Raw genomic sequence first — 19839 nt, forward strand, 5'->3', positions numbered from 1 at the left:
GTGTCAACACGCACTGCAGAGATGCGAGCGAACCGAGTCAGCAATTGCAGTGCGGCGGGTTGCGTTGCGTCGTATAGCAGGCGCCGTTTTTCCGTTTCGGCGTCGACGACGCAAGACAAGTCCCGTTGCCATGGTGACCACGTTCGGCCATCCTCGGGCAACTTCGGCTGTGTTCGGGCGTGTGCCTTTGTGTGGCTCGAGTCGGCTCGGCCAGTCCAGCTTCAGTTTACGCTTGACATGTGCAGTGTTCGGTTCGCGAAGATCTTCCACATTCCGAAACAGTAGTGTAACCTGTATTATTGTACGGTAGATCTGTTGTCAGTGAATGGTAGCGGAATTGTTGCGTCTTCAGCTGCAGCAGACGACTTGGGACGCCGTGAGATAGCCGCTGCGTATGCTAACTACCTCTGGTGAGTCGGCTTTCAACTAAACTATGGATCGAAAGCAACCCCCGGCGGTCTGTGCTCTGTGCTGTGCATGGAAGCAGGCTTCGTTATCTTTTCAAAGTGCTTCTCTTTGTTTGGTGGTAATGAGAGTCCCGCTAGTAGGCTGCACATTGCACCACTTCACACACAAACAAACACACTTGACAGCAGCCGCACTTCTCAACCCGGCTGCTAGCTACCACGTTGTTATCACCATCATCACATAACCTTTCAAGGTTATGATTGATTGCAGTGGCTCTGTGCCCAGATTTAGTGGATGGGTCAATATTAAGTCCATTCGCACAAATGTGGTCTTCTATTCAAGTTATCATTTAAAAACTAGGTCTCAATGTCGTACACTCAATGACTAAAACTCATTTCACGTTGTTCCCATTTTCATGACTGATGATTGTGGTTTAGCTCCTTATAATTCGTGGATGGGTCAATATTTTGTCTAGTCACACAAATTTGGTGATCTATTCAAGTAAATGTTCATGAGGCTCGTTATTATTCGACAACTAGGTCTCAATATCGTACACTCAACGACTAATACTCATTTCACGTTATTTCATCAATCATGATTGATTATTGTGGTTCAGTATCTTATAATTCGAGGACGGGTCAGTACTTTGTCGAGTCACACAAATTCGGTGATCTATTCAAGTATTTGCTCATGAGATTCGTTATTGTTTGAAAACTAGGTCTCAATATTGTACTCTTGAATTGTTCTTTTCCATGTTTCATAACCTTGGTTTGATGCCGTAGATTTGGTTAATGGGTCAATACTATGTCGAGTCATAGGAATTCGTGGATAATATTAGTCAGGAGTTCTCATCTTATATTTGGTAATTAATAACCATTTCTCGAGGATTGAGTGGGCTACAAAGAATTGATTATATTCTCCATAATGTCCCTTATCATTCAAAGCTTTGCATCAATAATGTACTTTTCTGGATAGTCAATTTTCATTATTCATTTCCGTACATTAAAATTATGTCTATTACTTTATATTGAATCGCCAAAATTTGTTGAACAATTAAATCACAGCCCAATGGCTATACCTCATTCAAAAACTTGGTCTTGATGCTATAGGTCAGACAGATTTTGGATTAATATAAAATAATTCAGATTCCTCAGCCAAAATTCATTACAATGATGAGTATTGCTGCTGATAACATATCGTGTACGATCCACTTACAGTAATGAATTTCGATGGTGATTTTCTCCATCGGCATTGCATTACAGTCTGGAGATTTCTGGGTAGATGATAACTCTTTAAATAATTGATCATCAATGGCCATGACCGTTTGTTGTACTTTTGTCATTGATTTTGGTCGAATATGAATGAATCATGAGTCTTGTCAAATATACCTTTAAATTAAGCCTTTTGATGAATCATTATTCTTCTATATGTGGTTTCTGGTTATTTTCAATTATTAATGTTTACGACCACATATCGTATAATTATGCTTCGATACCAAATCATTCAAGTCAGAAGGTTTTGGCGAATATTATTCTACACAATAATCGAATGCAGAGGGAAACGGCGCAAACATATTATCAGAACTCATGTAGAACTCTCAGAACGCTTCAACAATTCCTGAATTGAATAAATGGGATCAAGAATTTTAGTAGAATTCTTCAACTATTGAATTATCGTCAAGTAGTAGTTCGGTTACTTTTATTTAGTCTTTGATTGTATCAAAACTCCATATTAACTGAAATTTGCCGCAATACAGTGGACATTATTGAGATACTCGGAATAATACATTGTTTTATTGAGATACTCAGAAACATTGTTGAAACAAACACAATGTTCACGATCCAAAAAATGTTTCACCAAAAAGTAGTACGGTACCCTATAATAATTTGGTAGGTACTTGACTATTGAAACCGAAGATCCAGAAAAAGTAGAAGATTCTTTCTATTTTGTATCCCATTGACAAAATTAGGGACGCTAAGGCGTATTCATTGGCCACTTACGAACGTATGAAAGTATGATGAAATTATGAAAGCTCTTTATCTCTTTATGGTCATTATACTGGTAGAGTATCGAAATCTCTCCAATCCTCTATAATCCTACTTATTATTCGTGCTGCTCTCTATTATCTTATGCTCAACTTTGTGATCTATAAACTAAGCCTTTTATGATAAACACATCTTTCACACATCAGGCTTCAATGAAATTCTCTAGCTGTTGACGTTTTGCATTAACAATGATGAGAATATTGTCTTTACAAGGGATCTTTATTTCTGTTATTTTCAATGATATAACAGCTAGTGAAGGATCGTAGATTGATGGAATTTTATTCAGGTTCGATGGACTACTCAGTCCATCATTCATTTATTCATCTGTTCAATCATTTAACATGACCCAACTTCCAGGAACGTTATTGCATTAACTCACAGCGTATCGCTAGCAGTTAACTGAACTACTGGACTGCAGCAATAAATTTAGATTTTCTTGAAGGAAATGGAAGTGTTCTTGATTATTTATGTTGTCTAGGTTGATAAGAAAAGCAATAGTTAACCCAACATGCGTCGAATTACATTCTTTCTTAACAGTTATCTTATAGTAATACTGGGAAGTTGTCAATGCCGAAAGCTATTTTAAAACTCACTATCAGTGAGTAGGCAATTCACTGTTCACCAACACTTCAATTTTTTTTGAAAATAAAGGCGTGATTTTGATTTTTGATGAATCATTACTGAAAACAATAATCAGAATCCTGTAATCATTGAATATATTGTTGAATATATGTAGAATATATACTATAATGTTGAATTCAAGAATAGTTCTCGCTTTTCTCTTTGTTCAACAATTTCTTCGCTTTAATCAATAAAATGTTCCCAGTCCTGTAATTCATTCATATTTTCCTATCCTTCTAGACATTTCCTCCTGTTCTATTGATTGACTATTGCTCTTTAAATAATAACATTCATTTATCTGATAAATTATTAAACATCAGTAGCCTGATCCTCGAGCGATATAAGTATTCGCTTGAGATTCACATTGATTTGTATTGATTGCTAGTTTCTAGCTGTCTTGGAACGTAGGCCTACGACCGTGTTTGTTTCGAATGAGACTTTGGAGAATGTTATCATGAGCTCACCATGAAATTATTGTGACTAATTATTAAGCGAGGTACACATTTGGATAATGAGTGAAGGATGAATTTGAAATCTGAATTGAGTTTGACTATCTTGCTACAACCAGACCATAGATACTTTTCAAGTTTAGCTCTCAAAGTTCCTGAAGCCGGTAATCGCATTCTAAAAATTACTTACCGTTACAACGATATGCGCTTATTAATACCAGTTTCGAAAAGTGTGCTAACAAGCTTCAGTCCCGCTGATGGCTTAGATTTGTTATTAATAAAATTAATTATTATATTACTGTTATGATGCGCATGCATATAACGATAATGTAAGACACGTTCTGTGGAGCAGTCAATCATCTCATAAAATTAATTGATTCTATCAAATTGAGAGACAATTTTATTAGAATAATTTCTCATTTTTGTACGTTAAATTATTTCAGAATAGTAATATATAAGAAATAGTGAGTTTTTTTTTAAATAATTATCAATTTCTTGCCAACAAACATAAATTCAATGATGCTTATTATTAATTTATTCTGGCTAGACAACAAGTGAGCTAGTAGACAGACTTCCGGTTGAACTAGTCCACTCCAAATTGATTTGCCACATTGAAATTTCCATAAGTGACTCATTCAAGCTGATAGCGTTCACTGATTCGATTGAAATTGGCATTTTTCGTTCAAACCTATTTTCAGCTACATATATTTTTATTATAGATTTTATGACTGCGAACGGATATTAGGATCCGATTTATGTAAACTCATTCCATTCGATACCGTGTTATAGCTATGACTATAACTGAATGAATACTTCCAAAGCCAAAGAATACATTATTATTCATTGTCTAGTAATGCAAAGAATTGAGAGTTGTTCATACTGTCGTGATTTAACGTAATATGCAAAGGCCTACTACATTTTCAAATTATTTCCTGGAACTAATAGTCCGGATGACATATGAACATATTAATAATGGATGTGTATTTCGATGGATTTCTACCTGTGTACTTCATAATAGGATCAGGAATAAAATAGTCAAGAACTGGTAGAGGGTGTATTGGTATGGTAATTAAAAAGCAGTCGTTAGGTCATGACAGAGGCCCTGAAATTGATCAGCTGCGACCTGAAAACTCTGACACCAGACCTGAGCCAGCCAGGTCACTCGATATTATTATTATTTAAAGGGACGAACATAATAGACACATTAGTTTGGGATCAAAGTGGTAAGTGAAAAGGAGATTGTTAAATGGAGAAACAGAGTGATGAAAGGAAATTCAAATTTATTCATCAAAAAGACATATTTACAAAATAATAGTGTAACAATAGTAAATAAAGAATATATTCCCTGCGTGGATGACTTATCCGTGTGCAGGGAGGAAATCAAAGGGGTCTGAAAGGGGAGGAAACATTGAAAAGGACATTACAGTTATTATGAACTACCAACACCCTATCTCTATTTTTCAGCCTCTCTATCTCATATCGCTGTTCTGAAACTCATCGAAGATGAAACCCTGGTTTCACATCGTAAAATTGCCACGTGTTTCTCCACATACATGATTCAGTCATCAGACAGAATAGGAAATTTGTGTATCTCCCATAATTTATTATTCAGTAGTATTCGAGTGTCGAACCGTCAACTTTGTTTTAGGGATTTTGTAGCTACAATTTCATAGTTTTCAATATTCCTGGATACTTTTCTCAACCACCTGAGCATATGAAATGAAATTCTCGTCAATGTTGGGATCAGGTCGGAGGATGTGATTGTGAGACAAGACAATCTACAAGATTGACAGTCTCAGTCTGTTTCTAGCTTGAAATGTAATTTGCTGCAACGAGAACCAATAAGCTGCATTCGACAAACGTATATTTCATTTGCTTCGTTTACCTATTTTTCTTCTTCTCATTCTCCTTCTTTCCTTGATCTTGCTATCTCTTTCTTCTTCCACTCCATTCTCCTCGATTTTCTATGTCATCTTCCCTAATTTCTTTTCCAGAATCCTTTCTTTCATTTCATTTCTCATTCAATCATTCTCTTCAGATACTGTTACTATATTCAGATACAGATACTGTTAGTGCTTCTTTTTTCCTTTTATTGCTTTCCCGGTCATAACGTTAATCACACGTTATCCTTTAATTAACATCCCTTGAATTTTCGTATGTGAAAAAACGCTTACGAAAGAGGATGTTTATAGAGAAGTGGATTGATTAAAGTGAAGTGAAAATTTCGATTGCAGCATGAATCTATGAATTTGGTTCCCAAGCTCTATCGAATCACTTTTTGTGAAGAATTAAGGAAGAGTTATCCACCATTTTCGAACAGTTAAAGTTGTGTATTTGAAAGATAAATTGATGAAATAATCGATAAGTCATCATAAAGATGATACGGTTATCAAAGCATAATAAGTATTCAATAGTATTTAAAAAAGGAATCTTCAAGAATAAAGGGCCTAAGAGGCAGTAGGCCTAAACCTGAAAAAAGATCACACTCTTCAACATGAAATACTACAATAGGTAGTATTTAAACTACTAAGTAGTACAACTAAGTAGCGCTACTAAGTAGCACAACCTACTCGAGCTTGTATTATTTTCAATAGTTTATTGAAAAGTCGAAATTTCAAGTCCAATGTTGAAGAAGAAGTTAATTTTAGAATCGATCATTATTCTCAACATAGAGATGCATTTATCAACAATGGAAAAAGCGAGGAATAGATAGGGAAAGAGAACTTCTCCCATAGAATATTTCATCACACAGATCAGGCAGTGGAGTCCAAAATCGTAGAAAATTCATTACCTCTTTGGAAATCTGCAAATATAGCGACAATGCGTTTTTCCAGTTCAATTTTTCATTGTATGATAAAAATCGACCAAGCTTTGCTTATTGGAAGTCGCAATTCTACGAATCACTGATTTCGAATATATAGGACGGAAATTATTCGAAAAGTTCGAGTACTGGTATTGTATCATTCCATCCTTGTCGAAGCTACTAGTTCAATTTCGAAAAAAAGTTCAGCTTACATGCAGGGTATTTTCATTGACATCAGTTATTGCAATAACCTGACATATGGATTCAATTTTCTAAACATTTTTTTATTGCAAATTAAATTTTTTTTTATGCCATTGAAAATTGAAAAACTCTATCACAGATGAGAAATATCGAGTATATTCAATATCGACTTCAAATCGGTTGAGGTGGAAACATTGGATGCTCGAGTCTACAATATTGTTCTACTGTGGAATTCGGTGATAGCATGTAGATATAGTCATTATCTGATAGGATCAATTCTATTAAAGTTTGAGAATGACACAATCGCAAGTGATTTTATTACTGATCAATGAACAGTGATTTCCAGTTCATTCTCACTCTATCCTTTTTTATTCATATTTCAAATCAGATCAGAAATATTTTCTAGAATTTTGATCAACAATATTCAGAAGAAACAGTATTCAGATAAATAAGTATAAATTTATTCTTATAATTTATTAATTTTTTATTCATACATTGATGGATACAATATCATTCTCAACTATGAATGATTGGGAAAGGAACAACAGGCTTGGAGCCCAAAATTGTTCCTTTCCCAAATTTAGATAGAAATTGTCCAAAAATAGGTTATGTTTATACATTATGATTTTTGTCCAATTTTCATGTAGCCTAATAGATTTGATGGAATGTTTTGGTAATCAATCTTCTCTTATCACATTATTCAATTATTGTTATAAATTCTGGGATTATTGTTCACCAATATTATTGTCCTTGCTCTCAAGTTTTAGTGTGATTTGTTATTGATGTTGATACTGTTTCTTTTGGCCATCAACGTTTTTCCTATTTTGGAATATAAAATTCCTGTTATCAGTTGTAAATAAATGTACTTTTGTGAAGTATTATAGAGAACATTCCTTAGTCTATGTGAGAGACATACATAATAAGGCATGTATTTCATGAATATATAAATACATACAGCTAGAAGTTAGTATATAGCATGAATAGAGTGCTACAGCTAGACTAGCTGTAAAGAAAAAGGTAGCGCAGCCACCGAAATTTCTCCAACAATGTAAGTTGAATTCCATATGTTTTTATCTCTGTATAGTATACTGTTCTATGTTCATTCAAGTATCTTTAGTCTCTTTTCTGTAAAGGGCTACTTGTAATATAAATAGAAATAAAAATCTCAGTACCCTTTTTCGAATTATTTTATGATTTTCATTTTTATTTCTATTTATAAGTATCTATAGCTATAACATATATGATAGTTCAAATATAGTCGATCGATCTAATGTATAATACAAGTCAATACATGGTTAGAACATGAAGCATACTAGCCCGAAAATCAAATGGTCTAAGCCGTGTTTCTGGGAGTGGTTGGGGGATTGGGATCGGATCATGATGGTCGGATCATTTTGAACCATGACAGCCAATTGAATGCACTTGAAGCCATATAATAACATCATTGAACGTTATAGTGTTCAAGTGCGGATTAACTCCGTAACATGTCATGCATTTGATAGCAACCCTTGCACATTGCAATAATGCGCTACTCTACTATGGAACTGAACTATGTAGTAGCTGCAACCTACTTGACTAGAACGTTGTTGTGGGTGATTTTGGTATTGCATTTTTCGAGTTGATATACAGATGATGGAAATTGAAAACTCATTCACTCAATAATTATTGCGGATAAAATTGACTCTCAAGGACTGTAAATCACATTCTCATTACTAAATTGGGCAAATTTCTTGATGTTGCTTTCTAAGTCAAATATTTCTTTGATTCTATTATATAATCACAACCCCTTCCAATTTCACTATTATATTTGATAATTTATTGTTTGTTTTTTTGGAATTGAAAATGGAATGAATTTCAATCCTGATGAGGAGCTTCATGAAACGTTTATCTATAGGAGGCTTCATTGGAAATGTATTCTATTTCGTAACTCCAAAAAAATGATAAATCAATAAATTTACTGTGTGAATATCTCTTGTTATCTATAATTGAATGTATAATTTATATTTTTGATGATATTTGAACAGATCCCTATAGGAAGAAAGACCGAATTTACTTTCTAAAAGACCAAATTTATTTCTCAAGTTTATAAAATCTCTCAGAAATGTTAAAGTTTATTATGGAATTAATATGGTTGATTAATTAAATTAATCATCAATCAAATCAATTTGGAATATTTTTTAAATTGAATGAAAACAGACTAAAACGGCTCATTAACAGTATATAACATGATAATAGGTCTAATACCTTATGATATAGACTAGGTCTGTGGTAAAATAAAAACGATATAGTTAGTTCCACATAATTTATTCGAACCAAACTTAAGTTTCAATACACCATGGTATCATCTTCAGTGGTCTTCTGTTCCACATAATTATTGAGAAATTCAAAACAAAATATCTTTGTTCATAGTGTTAATTCTTCTTCTTCTGCTAGTGCCTATTCGTTCCGAATATTGGCGATCAGCCTGACTATGGATATCTTATTTACAGCCATCCTGAAAAGTTCTGTTGTAGTTTTGGAGAACCAGGTACGCAGGTTAATTCTAATATATTGTTTTCAAAGATGATAATGATGGAATTTAATTGGATTGAATTCTATCAAATGAGTTTGTTTAAACTTAAATGTCCACTATTTTATCACTTCATGTGATTCTAATAATTCAAATCACATTTTAGCAAAAAATCACCTGCAAATGAGCAGAGTGCAATAATTAATATTGATAGATAAGAGTTAGTTATAATGGTGAATAACAACTAATAACCATTATTGAATGTGAAAATAGCAAGTTGAGAGGATTAGTTAGCTTTCCGAATTGAATGATACCGAACGAGAGATTTTGTTCCGCCTTTGTGACCCGATGGGCCTTGTGTAAATTGGTAATGTTGGTATACGGGTGGTGGGGGAAGGGGTAGTGAGGAGTAGAAGGAGTAAGAGGGTATGGGGTGGGGGAGGAGTTTGCGGAAGAGGAAAGGGGTGGGAAAAGTAGAAGTGAAAGGAGGGTGATGAGAGGAGGAAGAGAGGAGTGGTCGGTTAAGCGGGTGGTTTGATAAGGACTTCGAACGTTCTAACTTGCAATCGATGGACGATTGGAATTATTCAAATGGCGAATTGAACTGACCAACCAGTTAGCAGTTGAAGGAGCAGTGGTGGAGTGAAGATCAAGAGGATGGAGAGGAGTAGAAAAGACAAAGGAGACCAGCAGATTGAGGAGAAGGAGGAGGATGAGATGAAGGAGAAGGAGGAGGAGTAGGAGTAGGAGGAGAGTTGAGGATAAGAATGAGGAGAGAACAAGCAAGAAAACCAAAGTGGACGAAAGAGTGGAGTGGAAAATTTGAAGGAGAAAAAAGGAGATTGATTGACTGATTGAGTACTTATGTAGATTACTATATATTATACTGGCTTATACACTTATATAGACAATAGCTTACAATACAGCAAAATTATAGATGAATTCACATGATATATACTGTACTAAGAAAATAATTATTGAACTGTATATGATAAGAAAAAAAAAAATTGTAATAACTATACAATATTGTTATGCATCTACATGAATTGGTGGAGCTTTGGACATATCAATGTCAATTCTTCGATTAATTCTCTATTAAATATAGAGAGAGAAATGATAATTATATACTTATAAGTGAGTAAAAGATAGAGAATAGAAGAGGAGGGGATAGAGAAGAAGAAGATATAAAAGAGTGTGAGAGAGAAATGGAGTAAGATACAGAGAATGAGAGGAGGAGAAATGTGGGAATGAGATCTATACATTTACAAAAAAATATATGAGAGGAAGAACAAGAACATAAGAGAGAAGAAAGGTGGAAAATGAAAAGAATACGTATGGAATTGAAGCCAAAAAAAGGAAGACAGTTAGAGGGAAAAAGAGAAAACAAAGAAGAAGGTAACGCATAGTGAATATAATGTTTAGAGTGTAAAAGTAGGAGAAGGTATGTATGAGAGCTGAATGAGGTAGAAAAGGATAAGAGAGAAGCAGATTGAGGAAAAAGAAGGAGAAGTATGTTTAAACAGTAGCAGAACAATTAGAGGGTTGCGAAAGGCTACAAAACAGTGTGAGGAAGAGAGTGTCAATAAAGAAGAGACAAGAGAGACAGAAGTAAGAGGAGGATAGCTCGAATAAAATCAATATCCCCTCCCCCTCTTCTTCAGTCTTCCACTCTTGGAATTACTGAGTGAGGTTCTTGTCGATGGCACGGGAAAATAAGGTTGAAGAACCTTAAACCTTGAACCTCAATCAAAGCCACATATTTTCACTCATTATATTTAACATAATATTATGTTTGATGGTATATTACAATCATTTTCACATTTGTTAAAAGTCTTTCTCTTCAAACATCTTTGATAAGCTATGAAGATGGAAAAATCAAAAATTGGTTCTCAATAGTCATCATCATCATCATCATCATCATCATCGTCGTCATGGATTAAGCTTTTAGGATTAAGACTGTTCTGGCGTCCATCTCTTCCTCGATCCACCAATACTTCTGCCTAATGGATTCTCCATAGTATCCAGTGATTTTCCACACTGTAGAATGTGAAGATTATTGTCTTGATACATGGAGGTTCGGTTGCAAGAACATTTCATGAAATTTAATCAAGATCAAGATTTTATTAGAGATGTGATGTGCTCCTTCTATTGATAATAATTATGGTATTTGTTCATCATTTAATGACGGCTAAAATACAATAGTATTTTTCTACCGGGAGCAAAGTTTGAATATTTTTTAGCGTTTCTCTATGCACTCAAATAAAAATTAGTTTAAGTTCAGGAATTCAACAACTCACATATTTTCCAACTAAATTTTTCAGGCACTGGGCTAAAACATTTTGAGTATTTATCTCTTTTCTGTATAGGGCTAATTGTGATATAGATATAAATAAAATGAAAATCTCAGTACCCTATCACTTGAAAATGGCATAAATGTCCGAAACATGTTGTGATAAAATTTTTCAAAAAAGGTTACTGAGATTTTCATTTTCTCCATATCTACATTTTGAGTAACCTATATTTCAACTAAATTTCTATCCAGTAGTTAATTTACAATATTATTTATGAATATTACATATATTCTCAACTATGAAATGAATAACCGTTCAAATATTTTTCAATGCTTTTCTAAGCAATAAAGTTAAAACAAGTTTAAGTAGCCTATATCACAGCCAACACTTCCAACCAATAGAAATGATGGATTTTATTACCTTATTCGCCATTGAATTCTGATAGAATGTATGCGAACCATTCACACTTTCTTGGTCATAAAACCGGGTTTTGTATCGGATTCTGCTATATTCTATCTCTTGACAACAGTTGGTTTTATTATTATTTACGAGTGAGTTTTAGCTGGCTGCACTCTGCTCTATGTGGTGCGGCAGCAGTATGAAATATTCACGTTTTTTAAGGGTAGGAAGTGGTTTCATCCCCTAAAAAGGTACTCATGGGTGGTCGGAGGCTCAATGCTAACGGTGCCAGATATAGGTATGGATTTATGGTGGATATATACATAGATATAGTGTGTGGTGGAGGTGTATGATTTCGGTAGTGATATGCTCCACGGGTTGAGCTGAATATCAGAGTAGTAGGTTAATAGGGAGATGCAGGCAAGGAGAGGGTATGAGAGAAAGAGAGAGAGAGAGAGAAAGATTGAGAAAGAGAGATGGTGTTAATGTATGATAGAGCAGAGAGGGGAAAAAAGTCAGAGTTGTGAGGCCTCCAGAGATGAGTAATAGAAACAAAACAGAGGAGAGAAAGACGGTGAGAGGAGTAAGACAAAGCAGAGATTCTCTCAGAGAATCTCTGAGAATATTGTGAAGAGAGAAAAAGAGAGAGTGTGATGAGGAGAGGAAATGATTGATTGATTCATTATTTGCTATTATCAGGGCAGAGTTAGGACTCCAGGCCCTCTCTGCCACACAACCCGGAGAGAGAAAAAAAGAGTAAGAAAGAGAGATATTTGAAGATTAAAGAAATAGAGAGGGAGAGAAAAATTGGTGGAGATAGAGTAAGAAAATGTAAGAGAGAGTAAGATTGAAGAGAAATGAGCGATATAAGAGATATGAGAAAGAGATTGTTATGCTAAAATAGGGATGAGTCGAGATTGAGTAAATGAGATAGAGGAGTAGAAGAGAGGAAAGAGTATAATGGAGGAAGTATCATAAAGGAGAATAATGACAGAGGAAATGGGAGGGAGTGAGAGACAATTTGAGAAAGTGATGATTGGTTCAGAGAAAAAAGAAAATGTGATTGTGACGAGATTGGGAGAGATGGAAGAGAATACAGGAAGGGTATGAAACAGAAGAGAGAATAAGTATGAGAGGGATAGAGAATGAGTGGAAGAGAGAAATAAAGAGTGATGGGAGTCGAGAGATATAGGAGAGAGTGAGAGAGAGCGAGTGCGAGTGAGAGAGGGTGAGAAAGAGATAGTGTAATGCGAGTAGAGAGAAATTTAGCGGAAACCAGCTAGATGAATTGTGTGGATATTTGGGCCGCTCTATTCAAATTTGCAACTAGCATTTGCTGAGTCCATTTCCCAGAATCGGGGATTATGGAAGGAAAATGAATAACAATCGAGAACTCGGGGGCTCTGCAGCGAGGTTGGTACCTCCCCTGTTTCTCGATACAGATATTATGAATTTTCTCCAAGGAGGAGGGTGAATATTTTTTAATAAGAAAGCCAACTTTCCCACAGAGGAGAACGACTAGTTCATACTTGTTCTTTACTCAATTTTGAAGAATATTGATGCTTGAATAGAATGAACCAATCAAAACTGATAAGCTGAAGAAGGCCCAATTTGCTTTGATTGGAACCAGACAGAATTTAGTAAGAAGTTGAGTTTTATTTTATTGATTCCTATTCTCTTAACAGCCTACTTCGTCAATCTTTACATATCTTTCTGCAACCCTCATAATTACTCAAGGCTTGCATTATTATCATGAATTAATGCATATCATGAAAATTCAAACTCAAATCAAATAGTGGATCTAATTTTATTTGGATGCAATTCAAATTTCAATGTCAACCAATGAACAATGGAGAAGATGGATAAGCATTTGAGTTGAAATTTTTTTTCCAAAACCTTTGAACTTCAAATACTCTATCTAGTAATAATCATTTATATATGATTTTTTACAATTGGGTTTCCAGATATCTCTTGATATCAGGAGAATTATTATAATTCTTGAAATTACGTTCAATGTTTTATAAAACATGTTGCTTATTGAACTAATGTGATGATTGAAGCTTCAATCAATCCTTAGATGAATCAATTTCAAATATTGGAGAAATGAGAACTGACATAAAATGTGGAATACTTTCAAGGAAAAATTAGGAAAAGTGGGGTCATAAAAGAAAATTAAAACGTTACTTCTTCACAGGAAAAAACATTACAAACCATTATAGTTTTAAAGTCTCATTCATCCACAATTCTTCCTTAATTGGATAATGGAAAAATCTTACAGTTGTAATTCATATCATAACATCATGAATCAAGATTTTTCCTAAATGATCATCCAGAATTATTGTTTTTACTGTCAATAATGGAGCTATTGTGAGCAAATTGAGTTTGTCCTTATAATTAAAGTTTACTACGTTACTAGGCGTATTTTGAAATGATCAAGTGAATTGAGAGTCCACGAAAATTACGTTACTATTACAGCGTTCAAGTGAGCAACAGTGATATTAACTTTAAACTGGCAGCATTCCTGATATAATAACATTAATACTTCTCATTCAACCAATGCTGACAGTTTGAAGTGAACCTCACTGTAGCTGTTCACCGTGCTTATTACATGCAAGCCGACTCTATAATTTTGCAAGTAACAGACCATCGCAATGTTTTATTAATGTTGTGGATATTTAGCCTATTATCTGTCTGATGAATGTGGATGTTGGAGCCTCTTGAATGCAGTATGCTAATAGTGCGTCTTCATGTGGCTCTGGTGTTGATTCTATTATGGAAATGTTTGTATAATGTGATCGAGTGGGCATTATTCTTAGACACGAGCCTGTCTTACTATTGGATTATACCGGAATTGCGTGGAGAGTTGAAATTCTTGTTCGAATTAATTGGAGACGGAGCAGATGGTATTTGAAGGTTTGAAGCTGGGTCTTTTTGCTTTTCCACATGTTTTATGTGGAAATTGTGCTATTTCCAAAGAGGGAAGGTTTCGTGTAGGAGGTGTGATAGAAGCTAAATTTTTTCTTGATTTAGGGAAGGGTTGTCGATGTAAAAACTATTTTCTTTATTGAAATTCATGAATTATAAATTTAAATCTCACTCTTATCATTTAATCATGATATATATGTGTTAGAATGGTTGGAAAGTGTAGAAAAGATAAATAAAGAGGAAGAAAGGATGCGGGATAGAGTTCTGCGTGTTAGAAAGAAATTTTCATAGAAAAAAGACGAAACATATGAGCGTTTGATCCAAAAAGTATGCTCATGTATAAAAAAGATGGAAAAAGACAAAGATGATCTCTATCCTAGAATTTTTTCCTCCTAGGAATCTTGATAACAAAAAGATTAGCAGCCATTTTCTAACTGTGATACCGATTTCATTGATCCTGAAGGTTTGACTGTCTAGAAAATGGGTTGGCTTTTCTAGAAGCCATGACAATAAATTTTTATGACGGCGTATGACGCAAATTCATTGGTTGATGACTGAATGTCACCAACCAATGAATGTCTCGCCTACATTTAAATTTATGAACTTGAAGTTATTTGATTCTGAACACCCTTTTTGCTTCCAATGAAGGTATTTTACAGTACAGAGTTACTGTTCATACTTGAAATTGAGAGTATTCAGTCTAATTTCTAACATAAAAACGTTTTAATTTGAAAATGAATGTAACGATAGTGCACATATCAGAGTGAATTGCATGATTCTAGACTTAATTATGTTTCATAATACAAGTAGGTACTTTATGCATCTAATTAGAGTGTGTGTAAACTGTAAACAGCAATCAGTAATTCTAGTGCATACCGTACAAGCAATTCAGGAAACGTCAAGAAACTTATCAATGAACATGAGTCACTGTATTTATATGCAGAGCCTAGTTCCGTTTTACACACATATTTCATGTACTTGACCTCTAGTTGTCATAAACCTGCACGCGTCAAGTTGTGTGTGAGAGAGAAGGAATAAGATCGACAACATGTGGGTGAAAGATAGGACAAAGTGATACTCAACATGCTCTGCCTTCTTCAATGCTTACTTTCTAAGATATATTCCGTTGAATCTAAACATGTTTGGTATTTTTAGAGTACAGAACTGATATAAGCAGCATTTACAAATACATACATACATACACCATAGTGTACAGATAGAAGGAGTATTAGTATCATACTACCTCTAGTACTCGTGTAACATATACAAGGATCATGTATATAATATAATACAGAACACTTATTGACATGGGCTACTTTTAAATTAATAGAACAAAAAAAAAATCTTACAGCACCCTTCATTTAAAAAAAAAACTATTTTAAAGTTTTTTAAAAATAAAGGGTGCTATAAGATTTTATTTTGTTTTATTAATATAATAAAGATATAATTATGACGAACAAGAAAACTTAAGTTAAGTAGAAACAAAATACATGTTTGGATATAGAGAGAAAGATATATCGGAAGAATAGCTTAGATATACATGTATAGTATGTTTAAAAGCTATGACAATTGAACAATATTATGCGGTGCCTACCTCTATAAGTACTCCTAGACATAGGAGATTATGACCATCTAGTGTCTTGTGTATTAGTGTACTCGATATCTTCTACTATACTTTGTTGTATGGGTGACTATGAGTATAGTAAGACTGGTATAGGTACAGTGTAAAGTATGGATAAGGAGACTACTTCTGTTATAGACTCCATACCAGACAGAAGTCAGACTGCTTTACTTTTATCGTACTTTTGTTATTTTATTTCCTTATCCACCTGTTCTGGCCCGGTTTACTCTTTTCTTATTTTCTGCATTTCTCCCATACAGTTTCCTACTCTTTCCTTCTTCCTTTGCACTTCCCCACTACTTTGGAGACAGTTGTCTCCTTTTTTCTGATGTCGATCATGTTTGATTTTTCCTAGTTTTGTGTTTTCTTCTTCGTTTGGTTGACTTCTACATCTAGGACTACATTTCATTTAATTTCTATTCCTATTCTACATCTTGCTTGGCGCTGAATCTGATTTTGCACTTGATCATATTCCTTTCTCCTCTGTTGCTCTTTACCTCTTCTGTCCACACTTTCCTCGTCAGTGATGTCTCCTGCTCCTCGCAGACACAATTTCTCCTCTTCCCATTTTCTGCCTTCTCTCTCTCACTCTCATTCATGTCAGGTCATTGTGCCTGAAACATGTCTCGCATACACAATTTGCGTATACTGAAATACTCCTGTATACAGGAGTTTCCATATGAGTATTAGAAGGAGCTTCTTCGGAACAATTTTTTAACATACACTCGAAATTTTCAGAAGCAATAATTTTCCTGTTCAAGTTTTTTTATGTGAATGTTTCATTCAACATGAATTATAAAGTTAGTCTTACCTAAGCCTTAGCCTTCTCCCTATAAGCTAACTCGTAATTCTCTAATAGAAACTACAATTAGACCTTTGTTAATCCTTCAAAAATGTGCATGCAAATTCGAAATTTTCAGTAGCAATCATTTTCCTGTTCAATTTTCTTGATGTGAATGTTTTATTCAACCAGAATTATAAAGTTAGTCCAACCTAAGCCTTAACCTTCTCCCTATAAGCTAACTCGTAATTCTCTAATAGAAAATCCAATTAGACCTTTGTTAATCCTTCAAAAATGTGCATGCAAAAAGTGTTGCAATTCACTTTGTTCTACTTCGTTAGAATCAATGTCATAACAAATCGATTCTGCAAGTCAACTATTGTGAAATTTACAATGGGAATGCTCCTCTATTCACAATAAATGAAAACAATATAGAACTTTTACTACCCTTTTATTAAAATAAATCCCTTTTTAATAAAAGGGTACTAAAAGTTTTATATTGTTTTTATTTGAATCGAATTGCCCATATAAGCGAAGTAATTTATGTAATGGCTAATCACAATGAATATATGAGATCAGATATGATATTGGATATGGAGCTTTCGTTCTATAAAAGTAAAGGATTATTCCAAATCAATTCCGAATAGGATTTCCTCAATTTAGATTCATATTGATTTCATTGATTGATTCCTGACTGAAATCCTCAGCACATTCATAAATTTTAATATATACAATCATTAAGCTTCCATCTCATTAACCTTATCTCTAGCTCATCCTTTTGTACGAACCAGCCAATACGAGTATATTATATGGATTTGGTGAAAAACAATTTGTATTAATACTGTTATACTCATTATAGAACTGGAATTGTAATTCGTATTTTCTTGAAAATAAAAACTCATATCCACCTCCCAGTTTTCATATTCAAGCTAATTCTCTCAAAGCTTCCCATCCGTATCTCCATGCTTTATCTGAAGCACAATAAAAAAAGAATTATCCTAACCCAGTCTGGATTTTCAGCTGCGAATGCGTCAAAAACACATAGAGCGGTAGTTATACTTGGAACTTCCACCTTCATATTCTAACTTTCTGTATGCATAACCTTTGAGATTGGACAGGAATGTAAGCTTGCTTCGCTTTAGATGTCTGATGAAATTACTTTGCTCAAGCACTGCAAACATGGTGTCTCCCACCCCTCTCTCTCACTCAATCGCTCTCTTTATCATCCATTTCTCTCTTTTCCCCACACAAGACTCATACGTATGCTCAGCCTTCTTCCCCTTACTCCTCCACGCATCGTGGACCACTTAAAAAATCATTCAATCTGTTGAAATCCATTAGAAAATTAATTTTCTCTCCCATTTTGAGTGCATTATGCCTGTTCTTGAGAGCTAACTCGCTGCATTCACATTTCTCTTGGTATTCGCATTAAATGTCAGGTAGTGGCATCCTTTTTGAGAGCATAATTTTTCATTTGGAATTCAGTTTGGAACTGTATTTCAAAATCCACCTCGATTACTTTCTCACAATTAAAATAAATGTTTGCTACCTGGCTTTCTCCATTCAATTTTGTTTTTATTTCATAGATACCATTCGGTTAATCATAATGTATCAAGAATGATTCTTATAGATAATATTAAGATTATGAGAATGATAACATAGACTATGATAAACACAACATACCCATACACAAGATAGGCTTGAGTCTCCGAAGATATTATGTATTATTAGTGATCCCTTCCGAACATTCCATGCTATTGATATAGGATCGATATGACGTGTACGTAGAATATGATTAATATGTCTCTTATGATGACATACGTCCTGTATGTTCACATATCTATCTGAACTTATTTTATTTGAACTTATCTCAACTATTTTATTCAGAGTATACTCCTTCTTTTGACATGATAACCAAGAATTCAGAACATTATTCAGTTCTCTGTATCTATTACATTATGCAAATTTAGCCAACGTGTATTAATTATTTTCTAGTATAAAAACATATAAGTTCTTGAAACGCATAAGTTTACTCTATAATTTCTCAATCTTAAAACGCATAAGTTTACTCTGCTCTCGTTTCCATCTCTCATTCGTCCTCGTTCTTTCACGTTCTCAAATAATTCCTCCCCAATACATTTTTCACATAAATTTATTTTCTTCTTTCTTCTTCTCTTCCTCCTACTCCTTCTTCTTCTTCTTCTTCTTCTTCTTCTTCTTCTTCTTCTTCTTCTTCTTCTTCTTCTTCTTCTTTTTCTTGTTTCTTCTACCTCTTTTTCTTCTTTCTTTTTTCTTCTTATTTTTTCTTCTCGTTCTCTGTCTTAATGTTCAATACCTTTGTATCGGTGTTGCGGTGTGAAAGCGGTTTGAAATGCATTTTTACGCTGAACAGTAGCGGTTCAGGAGGAGGTGGATGTGGCTGAAGAGGAGGAAGAGATAGAGGATGAAGAGGAGGAGGACATTCACTCCTCAACTTCCACTTGAATGACTTCCCAAAACCGTTTCTTTTCATTCCGACTTCCTTGCAATCACTATACTCCTTTCACTGATCCAATTATTTTTTACTCTTCTGGTCTAGCTCTCTATACTATTTGTGTTCTAGGCTATACAATGCTCTACTCGTCTAACTCTCTTTCTCTAGCTCACTATACTATACCATACTGTGCTCTCTAGTCATTGAATAGTGTGACACAATGGAAAGTGAAAATGACTTGGTTCTCACAATGAATGACTGCTTCAAATCACCAGGTAACAACGACTGGTTGTTAATTAATTCATTCACTTGT

The 19839-nt window shown here is 34.3% G+C and overlaps 1 protein-coding gene across 6 annotated transcripts in view; it reads left to right on the plus strand.

Moving 5' to 3' along the window:
* The first annotated feature begins 211 nt into the window (after positions 1–211).
* LOC111052991 (RNA-binding protein Musashi homolog Rbp6) overlaps positions 212–19839 on the plus strand; it is a 276734-nt gene continuing 257106 nt past the window's right edge. For all 6 annotated transcript variants that reach the window (XM_039426065.1, XM_039426063.1, XM_039426076.1 and 3 more), the window contains exon 1: positions 212–410. The gene's annotated coding sequence lies outside the window, so the exon portion shown is untranslated. The remainder of the gene's footprint in view (positions 411–19839) is intronic.

Source organism: Nilaparvata lugens, chromosome 4, assembly GCF_014356525.2.
Source record: "Nilaparvata lugens isolate BPH chromosome 4, ASM1435652v1, whole genome shotgun sequence".
Taxonomy (NCBI): domain Eukaryota; kingdom Metazoa; phylum Arthropoda; class Insecta; order Hemiptera; family Delphacidae; genus Nilaparvata; species Nilaparvata lugens.